The sequence below is a fragment of the Oncorhynchus mykiss genome, chromosome 2, assembly GCF_013265735.2.
Source record: "Oncorhynchus mykiss isolate Arlee chromosome 2, USDA_OmykA_1.1, whole genome shotgun sequence".
NCBI classification, from domain to species: domain Eukaryota; kingdom Metazoa; phylum Chordata; class Actinopteri; order Salmoniformes; family Salmonidae; genus Oncorhynchus; species Oncorhynchus mykiss.
The window spans coordinates 64336053-64352360 of NC_048566.1; the positions used below are offsets into that span (position 1 = coordinate 64336053).

General features: G+C 40.3%; 1 protein-coding gene across 2 annotated transcripts in view; it reads left to right on the forward strand.

Annotated features, from left to right (window-relative positions):
* The window catches only part of LOC110493669 (A disintegrin and metalloproteinase with thrombospondin motifs 20), a 128606-nt gene that overhangs the window by 85295 nt on the left and 27003 nt on the right, over positions 1-16308 (forward strand). The window lies entirely within an intron of this gene.

Below are 16308 nucleotides of genomic sequence, written 5' to 3' on the forward strand. Positions count from 1 at the left end.
TGCAGTTTTCAAAAGTGTCATGTCTCTTAGAATGTTATATTGAAGATGTTTTCACAGTTCTACCATCCCTGTGTAATCCTTGTGCGGTTAACATTTTTACTCATTAACTGCCAATGAGTTATACAGTGCCTTGCGAAAGTATTCGGCCCCCTTGAACTTTGCGACCTTTTGCCACATTTCAGGCTTCAAACATAAAGATATAAAACTGTATTTTTTTGTGAAGAATCAACAACAAGTGGGACACAATCATGAAGTGGAACGACATTTATTGGATATTTCAAACTTTTTTAACAAATCAAAAACTGAAAAATTGGGCGTGCAAAATTATTCAGCCCCTTTACTTTCAGTGCAGCAAACTCTCTCCAGAAGTTCAGTGAGGATCTCTGAATGATCCAATGTTGACCTAAATGACTAATGATGATAAATACAATCCACCTGTGTGTAATCAAGTCTCCGTATAAATGCACCTGCACTGTGATAGTCTCAGAGGTCTCTAGAGAGCATTTGTGAACAGCAGTTTTCAGTTCTTTCCACAGATTCTCGATTGGATTCAGGTCTGGACTTTGACTTGGCCATTCTAACACCTGGATATGTTTATTTTTGAACCATTCCATTGTAGATTTTGCTTTATGTTTTGGATCATTGTCTTGTTGGAAGACAAATCTCCGTCCCAGTCTCAGGTCTTTTGCAGACTCCATTAGGTTTTCTTCCAGAATGGTCCTGTATTTGGCTCCATCCATCTTCCCATCAATTTTAACCATCTTCCCTGGCCCTGCTGAAGAAAAGCAGGCCCAAACCATGATGCTGCCACCACCATGTTTGACAGTGGGGATGGTGTGTTCAGGGTGATGAGCTGTGTTGCTTTTACGCCAAACATAACGTTTTGCAATGTTGCCAAAAAGTTCAATTTTGGTTTCATCTGACCAGAGCACCTTCTTCCACATGTTTGGTGTGTCTCCCAGGTGGCTTGTGGCAAACTTTAAATGACACTTTTTATGGATATCTTTAAGAAATGGCTTTCTTCTTGCCACTCTTCCATAAAGGCCAGATTTGTGCAATATACGATTGGTTGTTATCCTATGGACAGAGTCTCCCACCTCAGCTGTAGATCTCTGCAGTTCATCCAGAGTGATCATGGGCCTCTTGGCTGCATCTCTGATCAGTCTTCTCCTTGTATGAGCTGAAAGTTTAGAGGGACGGCCAGGTCTTGGTAGATTTGCAGTGGTCTGATACTCCTTCCATTTCAATATTATCGCTTGCACAGTGCTCCTTGGGATGTTTAAAGCTTGGGAAATCTTTTTGTATCCAAATCCGGCTTCACAACAGTATCTCGGACCTGCCTGGTGTGTTCCTTGTTCTTCATGATGCTCTCTGCGCTTTTAACAGACCTCTGAGACTATCACAGTGCAGGTGCATTTATACGGAGACTTGATTACACACAGGTGGATTGTATTTATCATCATTAGTCATTTAGGTCAACATTGGATCATTCAGAGATCCTCACTGAACTTCTGGAGAGAGTTTGCTGCACTGAAAGTAAAGGGGCTGAATAATTTTGCACGCCCAATTTTTCAGTTTTTGATTTGTTAAGAAAGTTTGAAATATCCAATAAATGTCGTTCCACTTCATGATTGTGTCCCACTTGTTGTTGATTCTTCACAAAAAAATACAGTTTTATATCTTTATGTTTGAAGCCTGAAATGTGGCAAAAGGTCGCAAAGTTCAAGGGGGCCGAATACTTTCGCAAGGCACTGTAAATCACAAAATGTAAAAACAGTAACTATAGGACACTATAGATCGAGATATAACCATTTATTTTAGGATTACATTTGAATTGGCAGATGTTTGAAATGCTTAGAGAAATACTGTTACTGAAATAGGAAGAAAGCTATAATGCCCGTGCCAGGCAAATATCAGGTGTGTTAAGTCATGTTAACTAGTACTGTAGCTACAACGGCTAGGCGCTCACCTTCTCCACTTCAGGGAACGCAAAACTGAACATCGTACAGGGATCACTGGTTCGGCAAAACCCTCAACATCACCTCAGAATATACTCTCACCCTCACCAGTACACGTGTTGTACATTTCCTGTCTTCTCGTAAGTGTGTTAATTGGTCATAGTGGCACAAACGATTTGAACGTTTGCCTTGTATGGTGAGCACTTTGTCTCTACTGTTAAACTACACTAAAGTAAAGGAGAATTTTACATCAAAATGCTGTTTACAGTTGGGTTTCTATAGAAACACCAGTCGGCCATTTTGATGTCAGAGAATTTGTCATTTTTTCTTTACCTGTGATTAGTTGACTGTAAGGGCTCTTAACAGACGGACAGAACAGTAGGTTGGCCAATATGTTCAGAACGAGTCACTTTAAAAATGGTTTTATTGTAGAACTTATTCATAGGTCATATTGCTGATATATTTATCTAGTTTACAGTGCATTTGGAAAGTATTCTGCCCCCTTTTATTTTTTCTACATTTTGTTACGTTACAGCCTTATTCTTAAATGGATTAAATGTATTTTTTTACTCAGCAATCTACACACAATATCCCATCATGACAGAGCAAAAACTGTTTTTTAGACATTTTTGCAAATGTATATTAATGAAATGAAATCATATTTACATAAGTATTGAGACCCTTTACTCAGTTTTTTGTTGAAGCACCTTTGGAAGCGATTACAGCCTCTTGGGTATGACGCTACAAGCTTTGCACACCTGTATTTTGGGAGTTTCTCCCATTCTTCTCTGCAGATCCTCTCAAACTCTGTCAGGTTGGATGGGGAGCATCGATTCACAGCTATTTTCAGGTCTCTCCAGAGATGTTCAATTGGGTTCAAGTCCGGGCTCTCAAGGACCTTCAAAGACTAGTCCCGAAGCCACTCCTGCATTGTCTTGGCTGTGTGCTTAGGGTCGTTGTCCTTTTGGAAGGTCCTCTGGAGCAGGTTTTCATCAAGGATCTCTCTGTACTTTGCTCTGTTCTTCTTTCACTCGATCCTGACTAGTCTCCCAGTTCCAGCCGCTGAGAAACATCCCCACAGCATGATGCTACCACCACCATGCTTCACCGTAGGGATTGTGCCAGGTTTCTTCCAGACGTAACGCTTGGCATTCAGGCGAAAGCGTTCAATTTTAGCATCATCAGACCAAAGAATCTTGTTTCTCATGGTCTGAGAGTCTTTTAGGTGCCTTCTGGCAAACTCCAAGCGGGTTATCATGTGCCTTTTACTGAGGAGTAGTTACATCTGGCCACTTTTACCATAAAGACCTGATTGTTGGAGTGCTGCAGAGATGGTTGACCTTCTGGAAGGTTCACCTATCTCCACAGAGGAACTCTGGAGCTCTGTCCGAGTGACCATATCGGGTTCTTCTGACAGATTGCTCAGTTTGGCTGGGCGGCCACCTCTTGGAAGAGTCTTGGTGTTTCCAAATTTCTTCCATTTAAGAATGATGGAGGCCACTGTGTTCTTGAGGACATTCAATGCTGCAGACATTTTTTGGTACCCTTCCCCAGATCTGTGCCTCGACACAATCCTGTCTCGGAGCTCTAAGGACAATTCCTTCAACCTCATGGCTTGATTCTTGCTCTGACATTCACTGTCAAATGTGGGACCTTATATAGACAGGTGTGCCTTTCCAAATCAATTGAATTTTCAACAGGTGGACTCCAATCAAGTTGTAGAAACATCTCAAGGATGATCAATGGAAATGGGATGCACCTGAGCTCAATTTTGAGTATCATAGCAAAGTGTCTGAATACTTATGAATTAGGTATTTCAGTTTTTTTAGTGGTAATAAATTAGCAAAAAATGCTTAACCTGTTTTCGCTTTGTCATTATGGGGTATTGTGTGTAGATTGCTAAAAGAAAATATATAATTTCATACATTTTAGAGTAAGGATGTAACGTAACAAAATGTGGAAAGAGGGAAGGGTGTGAATACTTCCCAAAGGCCCTGTATGTTAATGCAGTAGCAAGATGAATGCAGTCTATTATGGTGCACAAACATCAAACTATGCAATCCAGTTTTTAAAGCTCTACAATTTCATTGTAGATTAACTTCCTGTAGATGTGGCTTTCATCTTAATTCAAGTCTGATAGCTCAAAAGATACAACTAACTGAATTGGCATCTGCAAATCTCAAACCAACTGAAGCACACAAATACCTCTCTCATGATATTGTAGTCATTTGTTGCTGTTTCACTTTTTCTGGGGCCAGTTTTTATATGTCTGAAGGATCTTTCAAATGAAACGTATTTATTTGTTTACAATAGTTTATTTATTGTTGCAGCTTTTAATGTTTTATTTGTTTCAGTTTAGATGTATGTAACACTTGGGTTGAACTATCTGTCATAACCTTCGTAGTGCTGTCGTGAACCTGGCCTGGCATCCGATAACTGCTCCATACATTTCAAAACAATTCATGGCCAACTACTACATCTTTCTTGATGGCTAGCCAGCCAGTCGTCATATATTATATTTGATGTCCTACGACCACAGGAGGCTGCTGAGGGGAGGACGGCTCATAATAATGGCCAGAACGGAGCAAATGGAGTGGCATCGAACACCTGTAAAACCACGTGTTTGATGTATTTGATACCATTCCACTGATTCTGCTCCAGTCATTACAATGAGCCCGTCCTCCCTAACTTAGGTGCCGCCAACCTCCTGTGCCTACGACAGTATAAAAAAATACTAAGTGAAACATGATTTCACAAGGTGTCATGTGTGATAGCAAGGTGAAGTCTTTCTGACACATAGTTCATTTGCAGTGTTACCAAAATGGCTCTGTGTTTGTGTTGACTGTAAGCTCTCCTGTGAGGTCCACTCTGGGCTCTCTTGTCGTCTTCCTCCTTCCGTCCCAAGACATTCGCTCCATCCAAGACTCCTACTCCGCCTCGCCAGCCCAGTCGCCACCTCGCGGCTCCCAACTTTTTTACCCAAGGTGCTTAGTGGGGCAACAGTGCTTTGCTTTTTTTTTTGTGTGTGTGTTCAAATGTTATTCAGCTTTTTCTATTTATTTCATTCACATGCGAAAATACATAAACATGTTGAACTAGCTTTTCCAACTGTAAAGAATATTAAAGAAACATAACGGTTGTGACATTTGTGTTGTTTTTCCATGTAGTATCATGCTGTGATACTTGGCAAGTGTTGCATTCTTTGGCAATAATAGTTGCTCCATAACTTCAAAGTCATATTGTTGAGCATGTACTTTCTATGCTCATCGTAGTATAGAAAATAGCATCATAGGTGCTCTGTGTGCTTATCTGATTTGAGTTTTTACCAAATACGTTCTAAAAGATGTACTACACTCAGCAAAAAGTACTGAGACCTAAAGGCCTACATGTGAAGCAAGCTGAAGCCCAAAAGTTGTACACAGGCTAACTTCAGACACAAACTTAAAGATAACTGTTTCGGTTGAATTATATCCCTATGGCAATTCATACACAATATATAATGCAATATTTGTTGATAGAAAGGAATTAATCAATGTCAATCATGTCCTTTTAAAAAAATATATAAAATCCATTGCCTGACCTCCTGATGTCTCTGTACACCTCAAGATCCAACAATCTGAGCTTTTCTGAATAGCATAAAAGTGTGCTTTCTAACGTAGCATAAACAGCATATATTAAAACCCAAACTAAATAATATTGGTCCATTAGTTGCATGTGTGGTAATCCTTACATGCATATGACTGACGCGCTGCAGACAACTACCCAAATGTCTATATCTGATTGGAACCAAGCCTATTCAATCTCTTTACATAAACATATTACCATAAACACTTCAAACACTTACATAGATTCAGTCCTCAAAAATTGTTGTTCCATATTCATAGCAATGGTCACTGTCTGCTTAGAAGTATATTGTGGTATCATTGGGATCAATATCATCTAGCCGGTCATAAACTATACTGCTTAGCCTAACTGCTCGTGAATACATACTGTACAGTATTCCTGTCTGTTTGTATGCCTCCTTGAGGTTATAGAACTGTACTGTTCACCGTAAGCCTATAGTGATGGCTCGGTTGATAGTAGTTCAGTTTGTGGTCCTTGGTATTTGACCAACCATTGACCTCACTCCCCTTGGGCAGTCTTATCTAATGATCAGAAACGCTAGCCATCTTTTTGGGACATGCTTGTTATAAATATGGTCTGTACAATTTCTACCTGTAATTTCTTTTGGTTATTTCCACCCCTGTCACATAGTGTAAAACGGACTGCAGCCTTTATTCATATCGTTATTATATATTTTTGTACATAATTGTATTTAGAAAACACTCAAGAGAAGACATCCTGACTCCAAATCAAACTTTGGCACAGGCTGGCACATCTGTTTACAATTGTAATAATAGGGCTCTCTCCGTAATGCCTTTGGCTGGAGACCAACCGAGTATTCAGTTTTACTACAACAATAATTGGTATAAATCGATGTTGGCAAGCTTGTTATATTTGAAGAGGTCCCAAATTGAAACCTGAAAAAAGTGTTTATAGAATATTGTTGATGGATTAATTAATGTGTGCCTTTTCTTCTGTTGTATTTTAGCATGCTTCCACATATAGAGGAGGGTATTTTAACAGGACAAATAAAAGAAGCAGAGCCAATACCTCAGCTAATGCCATGATGTTTTTACCTTTTTATACTGGCCTCTAATAGCCATGTATCTATAATCAATTTTTAGCTTATACAAATGACATTTTTTAGGGTGTACAAATGCTATCCCCCATCCCAACTTGTAAGCAGTATGCTAAGCTATGCAATAGTAACTTAGACCATTTTTCACACAAAATAACCCATACAGCGACAGGGAAGTCAGTGTATGAGCGTAAACATAAATCTGAAACCCTGAGGTAATTATTTGACTAAACGGTTCAGTGACAGAGTGAATCACGCATAACATTTACATAAGATGAATTTAAACAAGATGAAAGTTTAGATTCCTTTTCTGTGAAATGTCGTGTTGAAAGAAAGTCCTGTATCAAGTGGTGTCCTGTTGAGACGCCACGTTTATTAGAGCCTTATGGTCTGTCTGGTGAGCGAGAGGAAATAGCATGGCGTTGGAGCTTTCGGATTTCCTGAAATACTTCTTGTGGTTGGCATAATTGAACCTTACCTTACTTTCAGGGGTGGCCCTTCACTTTTTTTATTTTATTTTTCACATTTATTTGCATTTATCCTTTGTTTATACAGGTTTTTCTCATTGAGATAAAACATCTATTTTTCAAGAGAGACCTGGTCAGTGATCTCAAATAATGTTGTACTTTATTAAGCTATGGTAACGAATTGTGTTTTCGCAGTGATTAGCGTTTTCAATCATTGAGACAGTATTCGGTAACAAACAGTCATGAATGAGTTAGATGCTGGACTACAGATGGCTCCATATGGAATTCCTGTAGCCTTTGTGGCTATGTATATACAGTATGTTGCCATGCTTCACAAAGGGGTTTGTTTTCTCAAGTGGCAGTTGTATGGGTTAAACTTCGTCATGGACTTACCTGGCGAGATAATTAGGGTGTCTCGTGGCATTCAGTGGTTCGTGGCAGTCGTGGCAGTCAGGGTTTATCCAATTTAACAATCAAGTCATGTAAGCATTAACTGATACCGAAGAGAATGACTCACCAAAGACTGAAAATCATAGAAATTTATTGCACAGATTTTGGTGGTCAAACAGTTTATGAACAGTAAAGTTCCACACAAAACAGATTAGCAACAATGTAAACATTTTAAGTAATGATGATTGTTTTAAAAACCGTTTGCAAAAAAATGTGTGTGAAGCAACATTAACCAACAATAATGCAGTGTGTGATGAATTGGCAAACATTTGAGTAATTTATGCCTATTTTGTTGCTAATGAAAACCATTTCCTGCTGTGAGTGAGGGTTCCCAAGGAGAGCAATCTAGGTTGGAGAGATCGCATTGGTTCAAATGAAATCCACATGCACAACATAGACATACTTGACTTTGGCCTGAGGCCACTTGCAGACAAATTCCCCAAACCTGTCACCCTGGGGTCAGATGGTCATGACATCATTGAGCTTGTGTTTCCTGATCCAGCCCATATGCCAGTCTAGCAACTGGAGCTAGCTAGGACCTGGAGACTCCGAGGTTCCCTCGGCCCCAGTTCTTCAAGCATGGTTCTTGTCATAGCTTAGGTTTGAAACCAGAGCAGGCGGCTAATGTTACATTTGGGCCCTTTGGGGATTGTTTATTTGATGTTAAATCAAACCAAATGATGCAATTCATTAGTTGTATTGGTCAATAGTTGATTGCTGTGTCTTGTAGATTTTGGCTCGCCAGGAGGCTGAAGCCTTTGGAGACACCAAACCAGATGCTGCTTTCAGATGTTTTCTGAGGCAACATCTTTGGACATGAGTAGAGCTTTGACAGCAGCAGTAAAGTCTGTATCAGAAGGCCAAAGAGTTGGGAAAACATGGAGAATAACATATATATTGGAAGAAGAGAAATAGAGAAACGTTTTTTTTTTTTTTTTCTCCATTATTCAATTTCCTGTCTGCTTCAAATCAAAGTCATGTGATTTTGGCGTGGGATTTAATTCCAAAACAACTGTAATAATAGCATGATGCTCTTTGCCAACATTGATGTGTCCAAGCTTTTCTTTCTTCCAATTTATTGCAATTTAGAGAGCAATTAAATTATGCTGCCAGGCCTCAATAGAAACAAATGACCAACAAAAGACATGTCTTGCATACAAAGATTGATTTGTTTTTATCCCAGACTGACTAGCAAAACAAGCATATCTTGACATGTTTGACTGAAAGAGAAATAGACACGATATTTATATGTTACATTTGGAGAGTAAATATTAAACATCAGTGGTGAAGAAAGTATTTTATGTAAACCAGTGACCCTACTTTCTTTATGGACATCTGCCATTGAGCACGGTCGACGTCATATAGTCGTGATATATAGTCGGCTCTACTGTATGTGGCCTAGTCCTCTGAATTCACTCATATAGACATAACCGCTAATGCAGTCTCAGTGAGGGAGGGTGATGACATAAAATGGCCCAAATCTTTGAGAGCAGGCGTTTCCTCGCAACCACAAAGAATCTCTGGATACAGAGCAGAGAAAGGGGAGAAGGAGCAAGAGAGCGGAAGTGACTAGATTAGGCAGATATTTGTTTCGCTGGTGTTTCAGCTGAGGATGAAATCAGGGGGATAAAATGAGAGATGTAGGGTAAAGATCTGGAAGCGTTTAACCCAGGCTTTCCCTGGCTCTTCTAATGATCGGTAACAGGTCCCCTCTGAAGAGCGCCTGCTTTTTCTCAACTGGCATTGCAACACATCTGAGAGAAGGTCGCTAAAGGCTTATGGGGTGGTGAATCCTCTCTGATATTGGACTTAAATCCATGTTCCTCTCACCTCGTCTTTCCCGGAGACGTGATGGGATGATTCAAGTTGGGGTCTGTTGGTGGCTATCAGGTTGATGTACTGTACCTTGGGAGTTGGACTGTATTAAACTCACTCTTTTTTTTTTTTTTTTTTTTCAAACTTGGTTTAGTGGGAAAGAGTTTGATGGATGAAGTGTCCTAGAAGAGCATGGTAACCTACTCAAAGTAACAGATCTCCCTTGAAAGTAGGGCTTATCACGTTTCACCTCACATCTTACCATAGGCACTCGACACCTCTGCTTTCTGATGTGGACTCAGTGTATTACCCTTTATACAATAGACGTCAGTGTATTACCCTTTATACAATAGACGTCAGTGTATTACCCTTTATATGAAGTTTACATTGCGCAACGTTCAGTTCTCCTCCCATATCGTCCTACAGCGTTGTATTCGCCCGAGTAAATTGCAAGCCCATTTCAAAGGCTCTAGGTTCTTAAAAATATACAGTGCTGAAGTCTGTGAGGCAGCCATTGGTGGGCAAATATTATATCTGATGTGTTCCAAACACAGGATTAATAGTTTTCTTTTGACTTTGTAGTCACTGCTATTATGAAAAAAACATACATTTTACTGTTGAGGACACATAGTCATTCTTCAGGTTAAAAAACACTTTTTGAGTCCGCTGAGCCCAGCTGCAGACTGAACTTTGTTGCACATCTTCAAAGACTGCTGTAGTGGGGGTAGATGGAATCAAAGGGAGATAGCATAGCAGGCTTGGTAAACACACCAGTGACACACAACAACATCACTCCCATAACGCCCCCATAAAAGCTAGCGGTGTAAACAGAGTGTTCATCTTAGAGGAATGTGTTAATGAGACACACAAAGACCAGGTGTTGACGTTCAACCACCTCTAAAGTACAAAGACCTCTAACAACAATGGGATCGTCCCACGATGAACATGCAACACTTTCACATTTTTCTTGTCTATTTGAGAGAGGGAAATGTCACCCTTTGACTGAAAACTGGACTGTAGCTTTTTGGTTGAAACGCAAGGTAAACGTCGTTGGTTTTTTGCGGTTTAATTCCATTATCAGGACCAGGACGAACCAGGCCAAAAAAGAATGCGAGCTTGGCTGTGAAAGCGCTCCTTCTCTTTGGCTTGCGAGCTCGTCTCTACAATAAATTAGGCTAGAGTTTGGGGTTTTGACAGACCCAAAGTAAACCAGCGTTGAGTAAGAATAATTGGCTGGATGGAATTTGGAAGGATAGAATTAGCCAGAAATAGGGACCCTTGGAGATCCTGCGCTAAAATGTCAATTTAGAACCTCACGCCTGTTCCGTCTTTTTAGTGTGGCTGTCAGAAATCAGGTTCACTCCCATAGCCTGGCATAACTTTACGAGACAGCAGTGGTTTGCTCAATTGAGCACCAATGGATTTTTTTCTGGAATGGAACATGGAAATGGAAATTGGTTCCAGGTGAATGTTTGGACAGGCTGAAAAACTGGTTGTTTTTTGTCATTCCAAAAGTTGACTTATGGTTCCTCAGTTTCTGTCCCGAGTGGTGTTGACTTAAAAAGGGAATTGTGTTGGGAAAACTAAATATGCCCTCTCTTTGGGTTGTTTATTTGAGTTTCTGACCATGGCAGAGGCAGTTTGGCAACATCGGAACATTACACATTTGATTTTAGTTGACTATTTTAATTTTCCATCACAAGCAGCCTGAAGCTCCTGTAGTGGACATTTTGTTAACTTTGTTAACACAGAGCTAGACTTGTTTAGACATTGCAATATTCTTTTCAATCATCATTACCCTGACAGTGAACTCCATGGTGATCCCAACATGACTGTAGGTGGGTCATACCACACAATTAACTTGGTATCATGGTGAAAAAAAAGTTGTATTTCACCTCATTTTAACATTCTGAAGAGCACATGGTCAACTTAATAGAAACATGTTTTCCTATCCCAAGAACTTAAATAAGAAAACTGACTATTAGGTCTCTGCAGTAAATCGCATTTTACTATATACCGGATTGAATTTTTACTTTTCCTTACATAACGTTTTTTTCAATGTTTGGTTTGTTGGCCTCCCGAGTGGCGCAGCATTCTAAGGCACTGCCGTGCTTGAGGCGTCACTACAGACCCGGGTTCGATCCCAGGCTGTCTTGCAGCTGGCCGCTGCTAGGAGACCCATGCGGCGGCCCACAATTGGCCCACCGTCGTCCAAGTTAGGGGAGGGTTTGCCTGGCTGGGATGTCCTTGTCCCATAGCACTCTAGCGATCCCTTGTGGAGGGCCGGGCACATGCACGCTAACTTCGGGTCGGTAGTTGTACGGTGTTTCCTCCGACACATTGGTGCGGCTGGCGACCAGTGTGCCAAGAAACAGTGCGACTTGGCAAGGTCATGTCTCGGAAGACGCATGGCTCTCGACCTTCGCCTCTCCCGAGTCCGTACGGGAGTTGCAGCGATGGAACAAGACTATAACTACCAAAGGGGTAAAAAAATTAAAAATACAATTTTAAAAAGATAATGTTTGGTTTGTTAAATGTAGTGATGAAAAATTATGGCAATCCTCCGTTCTTACCGCCAGTAAGAGACTGCTAACAGGTAAGAACTGCTCATTTCTAGCAACAGATTCGGATGCGCATGTACTTGTGTACGTCAGGTAGTGCCTGTGAGGCAGCGTAGGCAGTGCAGGTGCCAAAAGCGCCTTAGTCGACACACCGCCCCTTGTGGCAAAAGTAAGAACTGCCATTGAATCCATTCAAAATACATGACCATAAAGGATAATAATTGTTCTGATAAAGGAAAAGGTACCTTTTCACAAAATAGGGCGTTTTGAAATTATAGCAAAAGAAAATAGAAAATGCAGAAATGTATGCAAATGCTTTAAATAATCTTTGCTTGAAGTTTGATTGATAAAACAATCATAAGAGAGAAAGACCCATTAAAACCACTTAGAAGGTAATTGTTAGCAACCTAGGGTCATGCGCTACCCATGAAGCATTCAAAAACATAAAATACTGTCATACCGTCAAAAATAAGAAAATATTGTGATATGATATTTTGGCCATATCGCCCAACAATAGTGCCTATTAAGTGCAAAATAAAGTACAAGGGTTAACCGTAACAGTCAAAAGTTTGTACACACCTACTCATTCAAGGGTTTTTCTTTACTTTTTTATTATTTTCTACAAAATTGTCTGTAGAATAATACTGAAGAAATCAACACTATAAAATAACACATATGGAATCATGTAGTAACCCAAAAAGCATTAAACAAATCAAAATATATTTTAGATGTTAGATTCTTCAAAGTAGCCACATTTTTCCTTGATGACAGATTTGCACACTCTTGGCATTCTCTCAACCAGCTTCAGCTTGAATGCTTTTCCAAACCATTTTGAAGGAGTTCCCACATATACTGAGCACTTGTTAGCTGTTTTTCCTTCACTCTGCGGTTCAACTCATCCCAAACCATCTCAATTGGGTTGAGTTTGGGTGATTGTGGAGGCCAGGTCATCTGATACAGCACTCCATCACTCTCCTTCTTGGTAAAATAGTCCTTACACAGCCTGGAGGTGTGTTGGGTCATTGTCCTGTTGAAAAACATGTGATATTCCCACTAAGCGCAAACCAGATGGGATGGTGTATCGCTGCAGAATGCTGTGGTAGCCATGGTGGTTAAGTGTGCCTTGAATTCTAATCAGACAGTGTCACCAGCAAAGCAACCCACACCTCTATGCTTCACAGTGGGAACCACACATGCAGATAGGTGACGGATGATCTCCGCGTCTCACAAAGACATGGCTGTTGGAACCAAAAATCTCAAATTTGGACTCATCAGACCAAAGGACAGATTTCCACCAGTCTAATGTCCATTGCTTGTGTTTCTTGGCCCAAACAAGTCTCTTTTTCTTATTGGTGTCCTTTAGTAGTGGTTTCTTTGCAGTAATTCTACCATGAAGGCCTGATTCACAGTCTCCTCTGAACAGTTGATGTTGAGATGTGTCTGTTACTTGAACTCTGAAGCATTTATTTGGGTTGCAATCTGAGGCTGGTAACTCTAATGAACTTATCCTCTGTAGCAGAGGTAACTCTGGGTCTTCCTTTCCTGTGTCGGTCCTCACGAGAGCCAGTTTCATCTTAGCACTTGATGGCGACTGCATTTGAAGAAACTTTCAAAGTTCTTACAATTTTCAGGATTGACTGTCCTTCATGTCTTAAAGTAATGATGGACTGTCATTTCTCTTATTTGAGCTGTTCTTACCATAATATGGACTTGGTCTTTTATCAAATAGGGCTATCTTCTGTATAACACCCCTACGTTGTCACAACACAACTGATTGGCTCAAATACATTAAGAAGGAAAGAAATTCCACAAATTAACTTTGGAAAAAAAAAGGAATAGTTTCACCATATTAAAACGAGAGTTCAGTTCACGTAACAGGGTTGACCTTAAAATGAGGGACAGGTTTTTCCCCCCTTACAATTAATCATTAATGACATTAAATCAATTATAATGTTCAGAAATGGCATTGTCAAAGCAACAAATTAACTAGGGCTTTACAATGATTTATTAAGAGGGTTCAAATCTGCATAAAGGTCACAGGGTGCACCGAGGGACAGCAAGTCTTTGTTCATATACAAAATAATATTTATTGAATTCTCCATGTGGTCTATATTGAAGGGTACTTAATTTAATATACCATGCTTTTAAAATTCAATATTGGTGTACAATTCCTACTAATAATATCGAAGGAAAGCAAAAGGGATTTTTTTTCGTAGAAGGACCCTAATAGAAAAGTCCCTATTTTGACTTTTTTGGTACCTAAATATACAGTGGGGGAAAAAAGTATTTTGTCAGCCACCAATTGTGCAAGTTCTCCCACTTGTAGGATTTTTAATGAATTTATTTGCAAATTTTGGTGGAAAATAAGTATTTGGTCAATAACAAACACGCAAGATTTCTGGCTCTCATAGACCAAATACTCTTTAAGAGACTCCTCTGTCCTCCACTCGTTACCTGTATTAATGGCACCTGTTTGAACTTGTTATCAGTATAAAAGACACCTGTCCACAACCTCAAACAGTCACACTCCAAACTCCACTATGGCCAAGACCAAAGAGCTGTCAAAGGACACCAGAAACAAAATTGTAGACCTGCACCAGACTGGGAAGACTGAATCTGCAATATGTAAACAGCTTGGTTTGAAGAAATCAACTGTGGGAGCAATTATTAGGAAATGGAAGACATACAAGACCACTGATAATCTTCCTCGATCTGGGGCTCCACGCAAGATCTCACCCCGTGGGGTCAAAATGATCACAAGAACGGTGAGCAAAAATCCCAGAACCACACGGGGGGACCTAGTGAATGACCTGCAGAGAGCTGGGACCAAAGTAACAAAGCCTACCATCAGTAACACACTACGCCGCCAGGGACTCAAATCCTGCAGTGCCAGACGTGTCCCCCTGCTTAAGCCAGTACATGTCCAGGCCCGTCTGAAGTTTGCTAGAGAGCATTTGGATGATCCAGAAGAAGATTGGGAGAATGTCATATGGTCAGATGAAACCAGATGAAACCAACTCGTCGTGTTTGGAGGACAAAAGAATGCTGAGTTGCATCCAAAGAACACCATACCTACTGTGAAGCATGGGGGTGGAAACATCATGCTTTGGGGCTGTTTTTCTGCAAAGGGACCAGGACGACTGATCCGTGTAAAGGAAAGAATGAGGGGCCATGTATCGTGAGATTTTAAGTGAAAACCTCCTTCCATCAGCAAGGGCATTGAAGATGAAACGTGGCTGGGTCTTTCAGCATGACAATGATCCCAAACACACCGCCCGGGCAACGAAGGAGTGGCTTCGTAAGAAGCATTTCAAGGTCTTGGAGTGGCCTAGCCAGTCTCCAGATCTCAACCCCATAGAAAATCTTTGGAGGGAGTTGAATGTCCATGTTGCCCAGCAACAGCCCCAAAACATCACTGCTCTAGAGGAGATCTGCATGGAGGAATGGGCCAAAATACCAGTAACAGTGTGTGAAAACCTTGTGAAGACTTACAGAAAACTTTTGATCTCTGTCATTGCCAACAAAGGGTATATAACAAAGTATTGAGAAAATGTTGTTATTGACCAAATACTTATTTTCCACCATAATTTGCAAATAAATTCATAAAAAATCCTACAATGTGATTTTCTGTCATTGTTGAAGTGTACCTATGATGAAAATTACAGGCCTCTCATCTTTTTAAGTGGGAGAACTTGCACAATTGGTGGCTGACTAAATACTTTTTTGACCCACTGTACTTATGTCATTGGTTTGTACCAACTGTTTTGTGAAGGAATCCTATTTGTGAGTTTATACCAGTTAATTTGAATAAATATAACTAACTTACTCATGTAGTAATTATCTAAGGATTTCTGGATGCAAGATTTGGACCGCATTGACCAGGGTTGGATTGGACTGTATTTGTGTTGGTTAGTGTTTCTTCCTATGCATGGAGATGATCAGGCCTGTGTGTGGCTATTTTGGCCATGAGGATGAAAGATCTATGACTCTAACATTCCTCCGCACCACAACGCTCTGCCCTTACCAGCTGTTCCCACGTCGACAACATGTGGGGTTTTGACTTCTGTCTTTGAAACTTCCCTGCAAAACAGGACCTTGAACAGTAAAAGCAGCCTGCGATAGCTCACTGGCGTATATGTCTTACCCTCTGAGCTCCGCAAACATCTTCTTTTCCCCACAGTGACACTGACAAAGCTGTAATGAGATCATAGTATTACTATCTCTTAGTGTATTTGTTCACTGATATTTCTTGGCCCTGAGGAAATGTGTACATATTGCATTGTTAGGAAGATCATAAACCTTGATTATCTTCAATAAGGCTGAGATGACCATCTTTTTCAAGAAGTTGTTGCCAATTACTATAAAGAGTATTTGGG